At 48.2% G+C, this 12,829-nt stretch overlaps 1 long non-coding RNA gene across 1 annotated transcript; it reads right to left on the bottom strand.

Annotated features, from left to right (window-relative positions):
• Positions 1 to 2,850: 2,850 nt before the first annotated feature.
• Positions 2,851 to 6,045, bottom strand: LOC108410007 (uncharacterized). The gene is made up of 3 exons (XR_001856382.3): positions 5,810 to 6,045; positions 3,697 to 3,826; positions 2,851 to 3,204 (listed from the first exon to the last, which is right to left on the bottom strand). It is a non-coding gene; the product is annotated as an uncharacterized lncRNA (long non-coding RNA).
• Positions 6,046 to 12,829: the final 6,784 nt, after the last annotated feature.

Raw genomic sequence — 12,829 nt, forward strand, 5'->3', positions numbered from 1 at the left:
GGGAGCAGGGACTTAGGCCTGCATCCTGCCTGATGCTAAGCCCTGTGCTCCCTGGTGCCGCCCTCGGCCGTCAGGCCAGTGGGGATAGAGAGGCCCCTGCTGAAGGGGCTGGGAGACGCCTCCAGTCTCTCCAGGATTGGTGCTCACTCTCCAGGCTGATGGAATCTGTCCCAAGTTCAAGACTGGGCTGTGGCCTGTGGCAGCTGCCAGCAAGTACCAAGTGAAGGCTCTGCCTCCCTCCACAGCCTTAGGGCCCAGGCGCCTTGCTCCATTGCCTGTTCCAGGAGCCAAGAGGTGCTGAGTGCAGGAGGCCGCAGTGTAGCCCCTCTCCTGGGGCCCAGAAGCACTGGCAGCTAGCTGGGTGGGGAGCGCTGAAGGGGCAACAGACGGAAACATCTGGCTTCGGAGGAGAATCTGTCCAGCTGTTTGGCTGCTCTACAGGTGCCACCCCCTGGCAGACCACCAGATACCCACACAGCAGCAGAGCAGGCCTGCATCTGGCCCTTTCTGCTCACTCCACATGTTCTAGGTCATTCTTGCTGCCCTGACTGACTGTGGATGTTTCCCCAAATCTGCCCAACAGCACATTTTCCATGTTTTCACTTTTCCGGGAAGAAGTGAAGGCTCCTCTCACTCATTTCATTCCAATTCGGAGTTGAGCCAGTTTAATTCAGCTGAAGACCCCATGTGCCTGGCACTGGGCTGGATGCTGAGGAAACAAGACGAAACAGAGTCCTTGCTCCCTTTAGCCACGCCTCGGGGCTGGGCAGACATGGTCAGAAAGCTTGGTATTTGGAGGAATTGAGCAGAGCCCCTGGATGCCTTGAGAGGGTATCCTGAATGGCCACACCCAGCACAGCCTGCCCTCCTCCCGTGGAGTCCCTCTTGCCAACCCCCTACCCTGCCATTTCCTAGATCATCAAGGGAGGAGCCACCAGGCTTCCCTCCCCAAGGCCCAAGGCCCCTGGGTGTCCTTGTCCAAGTCTGTGCTCATAGAAAGCTGGCAGCCAAGGGCAGATGCCATCTGGAAGGAGGTGAGCTGAGGATGGGGCCCCAGGCTGGGCCTGCAGAAGCCACTCTAGTGATTTGGTTTCACCCCCCATACGATGTTATTCCAGACCACACAGTCCAGACCGTGGGCTGAGACAGGTTGTCCCAAAGGAAGAACCTGTGAGCAGAGGGTGGCATTCTCCTGAAAAGATGAGACTTTCTCATTTCAATCATGCTGCAGTCAGTCCTCCGTGAAGACTTGGGAGTGGGCCTTGGAAGAGAGGCCTACAGGAGAAGAGGCTTAGACTCTGGGGGCAAGGGGCATTTCATGGTGACTAGATAAGCTGTCCCTTGCAATGGGCTTGGCAATGAGGCATTGGGTTGGAACAGTTTGGGCCTATGACCACGGAAGTCAGACCCATCTCCTAATCTCACACCTGCTCTTTGGTGCTCAGTGGGGAGTCTTGGCCGCTCTCCTCAAGTTCCCAGCAAAGCCCTGCTGGACGGTTCCCCTGCTGGACTTGAGGGAGGGTCGGGGCCCCCGCTCAGGCAAAGCGGGCTATGGTTTGTAGTGGCAGCTAAGGTGAGTGGTTGTCCAGATGGCATGGGGTGACCCACAGAGGCTGGCAGAGGGGACGGGGTCTGGCCAGGTGACAGGGAGGGGCTCCTCAGTATTCCCTGGTGAATATATGACTCCCTGTGCCTTCATGGATTGGGGACTCAGACCCTGGGATTTTGCAGTAAAGGAAAGGACCCCACAACAGGGCCATTCTGGGGCAGGAGGCTCTGCCAGTGGGCCAAGTGACCTTGAGTTAGCAATACCCTCTCTTCACTCTTCTTCACACTTGGTTTCCTCTCTGGGCTGTTGTGAAGACCAAATGGGATGGCATCTGGGAAGGAGCTTGAGAACGTAATCTGCTCTGGATGCAGGGAAGGGGCTGAGCTTTGAGTGGGAAGAAGGAACCGTGGGGTCTGAATGTTGCCTGTGCATCAGGTGGCCAGGACCACGCAGCATCCCTCCCAAGGAGTTCCCGTCCCGTGGGGAGAACGGGTGCGGCACACAGTAACCTCACAGTGAGATGACAGGGGTATGAACAAAGGATGGGGGCCAGGGGACAGTGATGTGGGAAGCAGAGTTGTCCCCAGGCAGTCTTCTGAGCTCAGTCTTAGAAAAGTTTGTCAGGAGAAGAGGGAGCAAGGCCCCCTAGGTGGAGGGTGCAGAGGTGTGAGGTCCAGCATGAGCTGGGGGGTGCAGAGCAGGCTGGGGTAATGGAAGTGGGCAGTAGCCCCAGCACACTATGAATAGACCAGTCATAGTCCGGAAGGGATGAGGGAGGAGAGGGTGGGAGAGTCGGTAGCAGGGGGTGGGATGGAACTGGAACGGCACTAACGAATGAGCCAGGCCAGCCCCTTCCATTTCATGTCCCCCTCCGTGTCACTCCCCAATCATCCAGGAGCCTCCCACTTATCTTCTGGCTTCACTTGGGCCCTAGGTGCCACCCAGCACTCAGAGTGACCTTTAGAAACAAATCAGAAGACATCACCCCCTGTGTACAATCCTCCATGACTTCCCCACCCGTGGAGTAACCCCCATGCCCTCTGCTTACCCTGCTCGTTCTGCCCCGTGAAGGTACCAGCACCACTCCTGCCTCTCTCTCCCCGTACCGCCTGGATGCTCCACCTCAGTCTCCCTGAGGCTGGCTCCTTCTCACCATCTGGGTCTCAGATTATATGTTACCACTGCAAAAAGCCTTCTTTGACCACCCATTTAGAGATAATCCCCAGCCACTCTATCACTGTGTCAAGGAAAATCAGGGTGGGCTGTGTGAGAGAACACACATACAGTGGCTTAAGCATGACAGGAGTTTACTTTGCTTTGATGTAAAACCTGGAGGTAGGAGGCCCTAGGCTGGTATGGTGCTCCACAGTGTGAGGGAGTCCACCCAGGTGCCTTCTATCTTATGGCGTCTTCAGCTGGTGGCTTTCTCTTCATAGTTCAATATGGCTGCTTGAGCTTCTGCCATCACCTCTGCATTCCAGCCAGCAGGAAGGAGGATGGGTAAAGACAGATGTGCCCTTTCTCTTTAAGTACATTTCCTGGAGGCTGCTTCTGCTTACAGCTCGTTAGTCAGGACTTAGTCACACAGCCTCGCTTAGCTGCAAGGGAGCCTGGGAAATACAGTCTTTATTTTGGAAAATCATGTGTCCAGAGTTCTATTACACAGGAAGAAAAGGAGAATGGAAATTAGAGGACACCCAATAATCTCAGCCAGAATCACATTACCTGCTAAATACTCTGCTTTTTTCTACCAGCTAATAGTTTCCTGTTTAATTGTTTGCTTATTATTGTCTCTCTCTAAACTCCATGAGGGCAAGTTCCTTGTTAGGCTTTTCCATCACTGTATCTCCAGAGCCTAGCACAGTGCCTCGCATAGGCAGGCTTTTAATTTTTACTGAATGAATGATTGAATGACTCCACAATAATTGTTTGAAGAATGCATTGTCATTCCCATTTTACAGATGGAAAAAATGAGGCTCAGAGAGATTAGGTAACTCATGGAAGGTCACACAGTAGGCAAGAGGCCCAAGATTTGAACTTTGATCTGTGTGGCTCCAGAGCTCTCTCTACTCTTTCTACTTAACGCATTGGCTCCTCTGATCTCTCAGCCACACCCTAGGTCAAGTTAGAAGCCAGTAAACAATCACCTGGAGTCTGTCAGTGCTGTTTCTCTGGGAAATCCACCTCCAGTTCTTATTTATGGTGTGCCTTTAGTCTCTAATGGGTTCAACATCAGAAATGGTTGTTTGGCAGTAATTCCACATCTGGAAAACATCACTGAAGAAAACAAAATCACAAATTGAAAAGCATATATACACCCTTATGTTTATCGCAGCATTATTTACAATAGCCAAGATATGGAAACAACTTAAGTGTCCATCCATAGATGAACGGATAATGATGTGATACGTAAATAAAATGAAATACTACTTGGCCATAAAAAAGAATGAAATCTTACCTTTTGCAACAACATGGATGGATGGACCTAGAGGGTGTTAAGCTAAGTGAAATAAGTCAGACAAAGACAAATACTACATGATTTCACTTACAGGTGGAATCTAAAAAAACCAAACAAATGAAGAAACAAGAAGAAAACAGAAATAGATTCAGAAACACTGAGAACAGACTGGTGGTTGTCACAGGGGAGAGGGGTGGGGAATGAGCAAAATAGGTGAAGAGGATTAAGAGGTACAGACTTCCAATTATAAAATATATTAGTCACAGGGATGAAAATACAGCATAGTCAATGATGTGTGCTGACAGGTGGTAACTATACTTACAGTGGTAAGCAGTTAGTAATGCATATAATTGTCAAATCACTATGCTGTACACCAGAAACCAATATAATATTATATGTCAACTATATTTCAATAAAAATTTTTTTTTAAAGAAAATGTTGTTTGGGACATTTCTGTAACCTTTTGTGCAAGTCACTAGGCGAGGATATTATATTGAATCCATGAAATACATTCCTCATGGAATTAAGCACTAGGAAGAAGTCTGGAACTTCAGATGAAGTCCCAGCTTTCTTTGTTTCAGATAACAGAACTACCTAACTCATCGGGTTTTTCTTTTCACCTCAGTTGCTAGGAAATGCAGAGTTTAAATCATATATGCAGAGCAGTCCCAGCCTCAGGAGAAGTGCTGTAGGGGACCGAGTGTGTGGGACTTGGAAACAGGGAGCCAGGAGGTGAGTCTCAATCAAGGTTCTGTGAGCAAGACATTCAAACTTTCCTGGACCTTAGAGCCCAGGTTATAAACATATCGTCTTCCCTCCCAGGGCTGTTAGGAGGATTAAATGAGTTAATAAACGGGAAAGCTCTCTAGGAATGACTCCATGATGCACAGATGGTCTGCCCTGTTCAGGTAGGAACAGGAACACTCAGCTCGCCAAGGCTAAGCTGAAGCTTCTCAGGCCCCAGGAATTCTCCAATAGGAGAGCAAAGTGGTCAGGGAAGGCTTCCAGGAGGAGGTATCTTGAGGAATACTTGGGACCCTCTGATGCAGAATATTTGACAGTATTATATTTATCCCTGTCCCCTGCCATGCTCACCTCTGAGGTAATTTCCTGGCTCCATCTTCCCACCTTTTCATGTCATCTTATTTATCACTAATCCCACTGTTTAACCTCTGTCTCCAAGCAGTGAAGCACAGCCCACAGGTGGAGAGAGCAGCTCTACGCTGGCTCACAAGTCGCTGGAGACTGCAGGGCTTCAAAATGAGGAAGAGTTGAGTCTTGGAGCGAGCCCCAGCCCAGTGAGAGGCTGGAATCTAAGCCATGTCCCCGTGGAATCTAAGCCATGTCCCCGATCTCTTCCCCATTAACTAGCGACCTCTGACTCTGCTTCCTTATCCTTACAAAACATCTTAATCACATGCTATAAAGACCACCCTCAGGAAGGTATATTGTCTTACAGGCTCTTCTCAGTGAATCCTCACAATACTTGAAGAAAGTGGGGGCACAGAGAGAATAACTTCTCAGAGGTCACACAGATCATAAGCAGTGGAAATGGAACAGAATTCACACACAGGCAGCCAGGGCATAAAGCTTGGGATGGGGACAGAAAGGGAAAACCCTCAAGGAAATGGCTTTCTTTGGTACTGTGGTCAAGCCGGTACACATGCGCCTCTCAGACTCCGGCAGGGCTGCAGGTTCCGGTCCCAGATCCACTAAGGGCCTAGCTTGTGGCACACAGGCAGCAGCAGAGAGGGCAGAGAACCTGTGGGGTGGGGAGGAGAACCCGCAGGTGGCTGGCATACCTGGTCCTGTGTGCATGGGGAGACCCACACGTGGGGAGCCCTGTGTGGATGGAGGACCTGGGGACAGTGTCGCCTCTTCCTTCTCACTGAGGGTAGGATGCAGGTCCCCAACCAGCCCTGCACTCCCTGCTCCACTCCCAGCAGCTCCTGGCAGCTTCGGGACCAAGTCCAGCTTCCTGCTTCTGACTGGGTTTCTGCCAACTTCCTGGCCTGGCTGCTTGGCTGTGAACTTGCTCTGGATCCCAGGCCCTGCTGTACTGGTACTGAGCTCTCTTCACCTAGCTAGATGTTTAAAAATTGAGCCCAGTGCCTCCTCCAGTCCAGCCACTTCCCCTTCTGCTGACTTGTCAGCCTAGCACCTCTCGGGCTCCTCCTGCAGGGATCGCCACCACAGTGTTCCTTTCCCTCCTGAGGCCCCCCTGCCACTCAGTCACCCTCTGCTCTCCAGCTGGGCCTGCACCCAGTAGGAACTCAGAACTAGGTGGGACAGGCGCTGACCACGGACGATCCAGGCCATGAACCACCCTCTCAACACTGCCTCTCTCTGCTCTGTCTCTTCCACACCCAGGCCTTTGAAATACTCAGAATAATGGAGTGGCATCTTTTGCAAGTAGATGTGTGTTGGGGGTGGGGGGGCAGGCAGTATCCCTGGGGGCTCAGAGGGCCCCTGATTCCAGGAGCGAGGACAAGGGGTGCTGTGTCTAGAGTCACACACTCTGGAGCCCCTGAGCAACTAGCCCCTGGAACCCTGGCATTAAGGAGGGGTCTCCCCTAGACCCCCTCTCCTGCATACTTTATTTGAAAATAACCACGAGCTGGTAAAATATGTATCACCACAGCTGCAATTCCACATCACACCTTAACAGTAATAACTGACCGGGACCACACTCCCTGGGCTAGGCCTGGCCTGGGGTATGAAGGGGGAAAAGGAAGGATGGGGGTAAAGGGAAGATTCCAGAGAATTTGTGCTGCCGATTCCCTAGTGAGTGTCTGTGTGACAAGACAGTTGTTGGTACACATGAAGGGGAGAGGAAGGAGTTGGGGGTGATCAGCTGCCATCTGCGCCCTCTGTCTTGTCTCTCACATGCATCCCTTGGGGTCTCTCTGTGGCTGACCCACCCCTCCTCAGGGTGCCTAGGTCTCCCTGTCGGTCTAGGTCTCCCTTCTGTGCCCATGAGGGCCCCTTCTCTCTCCATCTGTCCTGGAGGAGAGGACAGAAAAGGGCGAGGTCTGATTTGGGGGCAGCCCCGCCCTCTGGGAAGAGCTGCATCCCTTCTTGGTCTCTCCTATCTGATGAGCCAGATGTTCGGGGCCTCTGCCTGACAGCTGATGGCAGGGTCTGTCTTAGGGCCTGGGCCTATGGGTGTGTCCCTCACTGTGTATGTGTGTATGTGGTGGTGGTGGTGGGGGGGGGGGTTGGGTTGTGTGGTTAAGCCAAAGGCTTTGGAGTCAAACCAGTTGGATCTGGCCTCTTAACAGCTGTGTGACCTTGAGTAAGTTCCCAGATGTCTTTAAAGTCTCAGATTTTTTATCCATAACATCCAGCCTCCCAGAGAGATTGTGCAGGTAGAATGAGCTATTGTACAGCAAGCCTTTAGCACAGCTCCCCGCACATCAGAGAGCTGGATAAATTGTAGCTATTGGAGAAAACCCCAATCAGCATTGAAGAAAATGGAGTTTCTTGCCAGTGCCTCCATATGCTGCCCTCTGAGGTTTGGTGCTCCCAGCACATGGGGGTAGATTCCCAAAGGCCTGGCTGATGGGGAAGGGGAGGAGCAAGGCGTCTGGGCCCCCAACTCCTCATCCTAGCTTCTCCTCCTCCATGGACTGCCCAGTCAGGGGACCTTGAGCTGCCCACCCCTAATCCCAGCAGGAAGGTTGAGCTCTGGGGAGACTTGTGCGGGAAACCTCAGAAATCTCTCTTCCTCCCATGTGCCTCCGTCTTCCTGGGAGGAAGGCCAACCAGACTCAGGCAGACAGCTCATGATTCAACTGCCCCTCCAAGAGCCTGGAGGAGGGCAGGGAGCTCCCAAGACCAAGTCAGAGCTCTTGTTTCTTTTTGAACCTACCTTGGAGCAGCCAATCAGGGCTCAGAGCCTCAACGCTGCCCCTGCTGGTTAATTTCAACTGGCCCACAGCCAATGGTGCAGAAAGGGCCCAGGGCTCGGTAGGGTGGAGAGTAAGGAGTGATGTCTGTAGGACCCAAACCCCTATCTCAGGATCCAGTGCTGTCTCCTGGGAGACTTGGAAGGGTACAACATTAACCCATTTTGCTTTGGAGAAAAAATACTAGGTCTGATATTAGGCAGGAGAGAAGGATGGGGGAGGGGTTTTCAGTCTGTGCCTCAGTTTCTTCTGGATAACTGGAGGAAATGAGGTTTCCTAAGCCTCACCTTTGACAAGATGGGGGCGTTAGTTCATCAATTCATCCAAGGAGTAGGTTCACAACATTTATTTTGCACCTATTAATGTGTCCAGCACTGTGCAAGGTGCTTAGAGATAAAGAAGCCCCAAAACATTGTACAGAGAAAGGCAGCAGCTCAGAGCCCATGGGAGCCTCCGGTGCCCCAAGCCACACATGATTTTGGCCAGTAAACCCCAAGAGTAAGCAGGGCTTCCCTCCTGTGGTTTAGTAGAGAGGTAAACAGATGAGCTCAAAGCACAGCAGCAGGTGTGCTGAATGGGTTTACAGTTTGGTGGATCCTGCCATCCCCTCTCCATCTCAGACAGGAGGGCCCAGAAGGCAGACACCAAGAAGGACTGCCAGGACCTGTAATGCATACTTCATCTCTCTGCCTCACCTGCCAGCAGTCCTTCACACCTGGGACTGTGCTGCGGAAGGACATCACTCAGCCCAAACGTGGCCCAGCACTGAGGCTGTGCTCTCTAAGAAGTTGCCCACTCAAGGCAAATAAGATTCCCAGGATGGCAGTGGCTTCCGTGTCCTGGGGTAGCAAGAAAACTCCCAAGGATGCTGAGGGGCAGTGCCGAGCACTTTCTGCCAGGCAGGCACAGTTCGAGCATCAGAAAGACGAGGATAATTAGGCTAGCCTGAAATAGGCCAGGTGTGCAGCATAGTGGGACAACACAGACAGGATATCCAGAGGGTCAAATCATGCTTCTGATCATGGACAGGTCTCTGCAGGACAATCATCCATCCTTGTGCCCAGAGGGGCAGAAAATGAAGGCAAAAATGAACAAGGACATGAGAGATGCCTCTACATGGTGCTTTTAAGTTTCCTCTCCTTGTTTCGTACTTTAAAGACAGAGTTTAGATCATTGCAAAATAACCACTGCAAAGAAGCCTCAGTTTACCCAGTAAACAGATGTGATACATTTGGAAATAATTTTATTTATGTATATTTTGTGGGTATTTTATTTGTGTATATTTTGCCAGTTGTTCAAGGTGTTTAAAATGTTCAGAAAAACCAGCCATTGTTTTCATTACAGTATCTAATTGTAGTAGAGATTATTGGGATTTTGGTTTAAATGCCAACTCTAACACTTACCAACTCTGTGACCTTGGACAAATCCTTTCAAAATAAGATTCAGGTGATAATAATAGTACCTTCCTCCTGGTGGGGTCATGAGAATATGAAGGTATACCTGTGAGGCACGTCAAACAGTGACTGGCCCGTAGAAAACACTATATTAGACATTACCTATTTTGTTGTCATTGTTTTGGTAATTCATGTTTAAAATGTTTGGAGTAATTTAATTTGTCAAATTCCTAAATGTTAACTTTTACTTGGGTGAATAGCTTTTACTTGGGCTGATTGTTTAAAGCAATATCAATTATTCAGTAGATTCAGAAGGTTGCTAAACTGGACATGAAACCAAATAGGATTTCGCTCCATCAATAAAGGCCCTTGGACTTTGAAGAATGTAATAACCTCTCCTCCCCTAACCCCTGTAAACTGGTCTGTACTGACACCCCCTGTCCTCCAGGGGGCCCAGGCTGGTCAGTGCCACTCCTTACCCCACCCCACCAGCGCACACCACTTCCGGTCCGCCTCCAGGCTTCCCCTGTCTCCTACTCGCTCCTTCCTGGCAAGCCTCAATGGGCTCAAGCTTATCCTGTTAAGATAAAATAACCAGTCTTCTCCTGACCCGGCAGCGATTGCTCTGTTGCTCTCCCCCTCACAGCTCAACTCCTCAGTGACTAGCAGCACTCCCCTCTGCCTCCCCTCTCCTTCCCTCTGCCCAGGACAGCCCGGCTTCTCTCATATCTCCCCTTTCCACTAATAACGTATTAGCTGCCAAATCTAAAGGACACTCCTCAGCTCCCCAGCTGGGTTTCTCTGTAGTATTTGACATGCACAGCCTCTCCCTTCTTGGAAATATCTGTCCTCAATTCCCCTCCTATCTCTTTGATGGTTTCTCCTCTATCATTTTGGTTGGCTCTTCTTCCTATCACCTCCCCCATGTCAGTGCTCCTCAAAGTTCATCTTTCCTGAGCTATCTTCTCCTTTCACTCTGCACACTCTCATAACTTGGCCTTCTTCCAAGGTGCCCTATCTGAGCCAGGGACACCCCAGCCCACTCATTGCTCAAGCCAGAAACCTGGGAGTGACTGCAGAACTTCTTCCTTATCTAGCCAATCACCAGGGTGCCATCCATCGGCTTCCTTGCAATGATGACCTTTCTGAAGGCCAAATCGGAGCCTGTCACTCCTTGCTAATGTTCAAATGCCAGTGTTCAAACCTCTATTTAATCTCTAGTTTCATTCTTCCTCTTCATTCCCTCCCCTTATATACCAAACTACATATAGGTCTTATATGATTAGCACAAGGCATGGCACACAGTAGGCACTCAGTGTTTGTTGAATATGCATGCTGAGACATAAAGGTAAGAAATGGAAAATATATACCCTGAAATTCCCAGTGACCAAAGCTAGAGCAATTTGAGCAACAAAATAAAGTAGTACTAGATTGTATTGATATATGTAAATGATTGAGTAAATTAATAAATGGAAGAGAAAAGACGAATCTGTCATGTAGAAGAATTCCAAATAATATATATTGATAGTCTACCCTCAAGGACAGGGAGTGTAACTCCCCACTCTTAAGTGCAGGCTGCACACAGTGACTCCTTTCAAAAGGGTACAATTTGGAAACCAGGGGAGGGGGAATCATTTTATGGTGAAACAGCCTGACAAACACTGCCTTGGCCAGTGAGCCCGGGCAGCGTCATCAGTCCTAAGTTACATCAGTAGTATGTACACTTGATACAGTGGGAGGAAAATGAGCCTTTGGGATCTTTCTCGTGTGCAGCGGTATGACGCTTAGTTCTCTGTGCCAGCTTGGCTGGTCTGCAGTGCCCAGTCACTCAGACACTAACAGAGGTGTTGCTGTGAAGGAATTTTGTACACGTGATTAACACCTATAATCTGCTGACTTTAAGTACAGGATATTCTGGATGGTTCTCATCCAATCAACTGAAAAGCCTAAAGAACAAAACTAAGGCTCCCTGAGGAAGAAGGAATTCCACCTGTGGACTGAATTGTCAGTGCCTGCCCTGCGGATTTCCAACTTCCTAACCAGCCCCCACGATGGAGTAAGCTGATTCCTTGACAATAAAGCAGTAAATTTCAATCTTTCTCTCTCTCTATGTGTGTGTGTATATATATATGTATATATATATATATATATACACACACATATATACTACATATGTATATTTATCTATAAACATCAATCTATACTAATATGCTAAAGCAGAAACCATAATAGAAATTATAAGATGTTTTGAACTGAATAAAGAAATATTTGTGGGATATGGCTAAAATGATACTCAGAGAAGAATTTATAGTCTTAAATGCATATATTTGAAAATAAATTTATAATGGACAATCTATGAACCCATTTCTATAATATAATGGAAGAACAAAATGAGTCCCTTAAAAGTACAAAGAAGAAAAATAAAAGGAAAAAACATACATAAAATACAAAATAAAACATCAATAGAGGGAATCAATAAAGAAAGTTCTTTAAGAAGATTACTAAAATTTTTTAAATCTTTAGTGTGATTTATCATTTAAAAATCACATACTGCAAATATCAGAAATGACAGGATGAACTTCACTACCAGTTTTAAGGGCATTAAAAGATAAGAGGATATTATGGATGAATTTATTTTATGCCAAAAAATCTATAATTTTCAATAAAATGGACCAAGTCCTGGAAAATGATGACTGAGCAAATCAACTTAAGAAGAAATTTAAGGGAATTGTATCTCATTACAGTCGAGTTCCAGGGCCTGACCTTTCTGTCTTGCTAGAAAAATAGACAAAATATATGAAACAATAGTTTAAGATACAGGTTTTAGGCAGTGCGGGGCTGAAATCTCCAGGAGAAAGGGAACAAAGCGAGCCCCATGACGGCCCAGCTTCTGCATGAAGGCACTCTGTATAGTGTCCCAAAGCAGTGGGTTTGCCAGGTTGAGATGAGAAATCAGAGTTTGGGAAGGCTGTGACACCTGGAATTTGCAAAGTAGAGTATTAAAGAAAAAGGAGCTATGTAGAGAAAGAATTCCAGAAATAAGCATCCGAGTGTCCTTGAGACTATTGTTAAACACTGAAACATACACGTGAGGGTGAAACTCCATGCATCTTAAGAGTCAGCAGCGTGAGTAAACTGAAGAATTCCCAGAACTTACGGAAAACTAGGATGTGGTCAAGTTCTGACCACCCAAAGTAGAGAATCTTTGTCTCAGAGTAGAGACCCCAGAAAGGTAACACTTTAGTAGTAGGGCTATCTTAACTTTAGAGTAAAGGTAAATTTAGACCTTCCCTAACACCTTAAAAATTAGCCTCAAGTAAATTAAGTTTATCATGAGTAACTTAACTAGTTGCCTGTGAGAACAAAGTCCAGCATTTTGGAAAACAACAAAATTCAGTACTTTGATCCTTACAGCAAGTCACAGTCTGGGAGAAAATGTTTGCCACACATAAATCTGACAAAAGACTTGTATCTAGAATACGTAAAGAAATCCTGCAACTCAATAACAAAAAAAGACAAA

This window comes from Manis javanica, chromosome 4, assembly GCF_040802235.1.
Source record: "Manis javanica isolate MJ-LG chromosome 4, MJ_LKY, whole genome shotgun sequence".
Taxonomy (NCBI): Eukaryota; Metazoa; Chordata; class Mammalia; order Pholidota; family Manidae; genus Manis; species Manis javanica.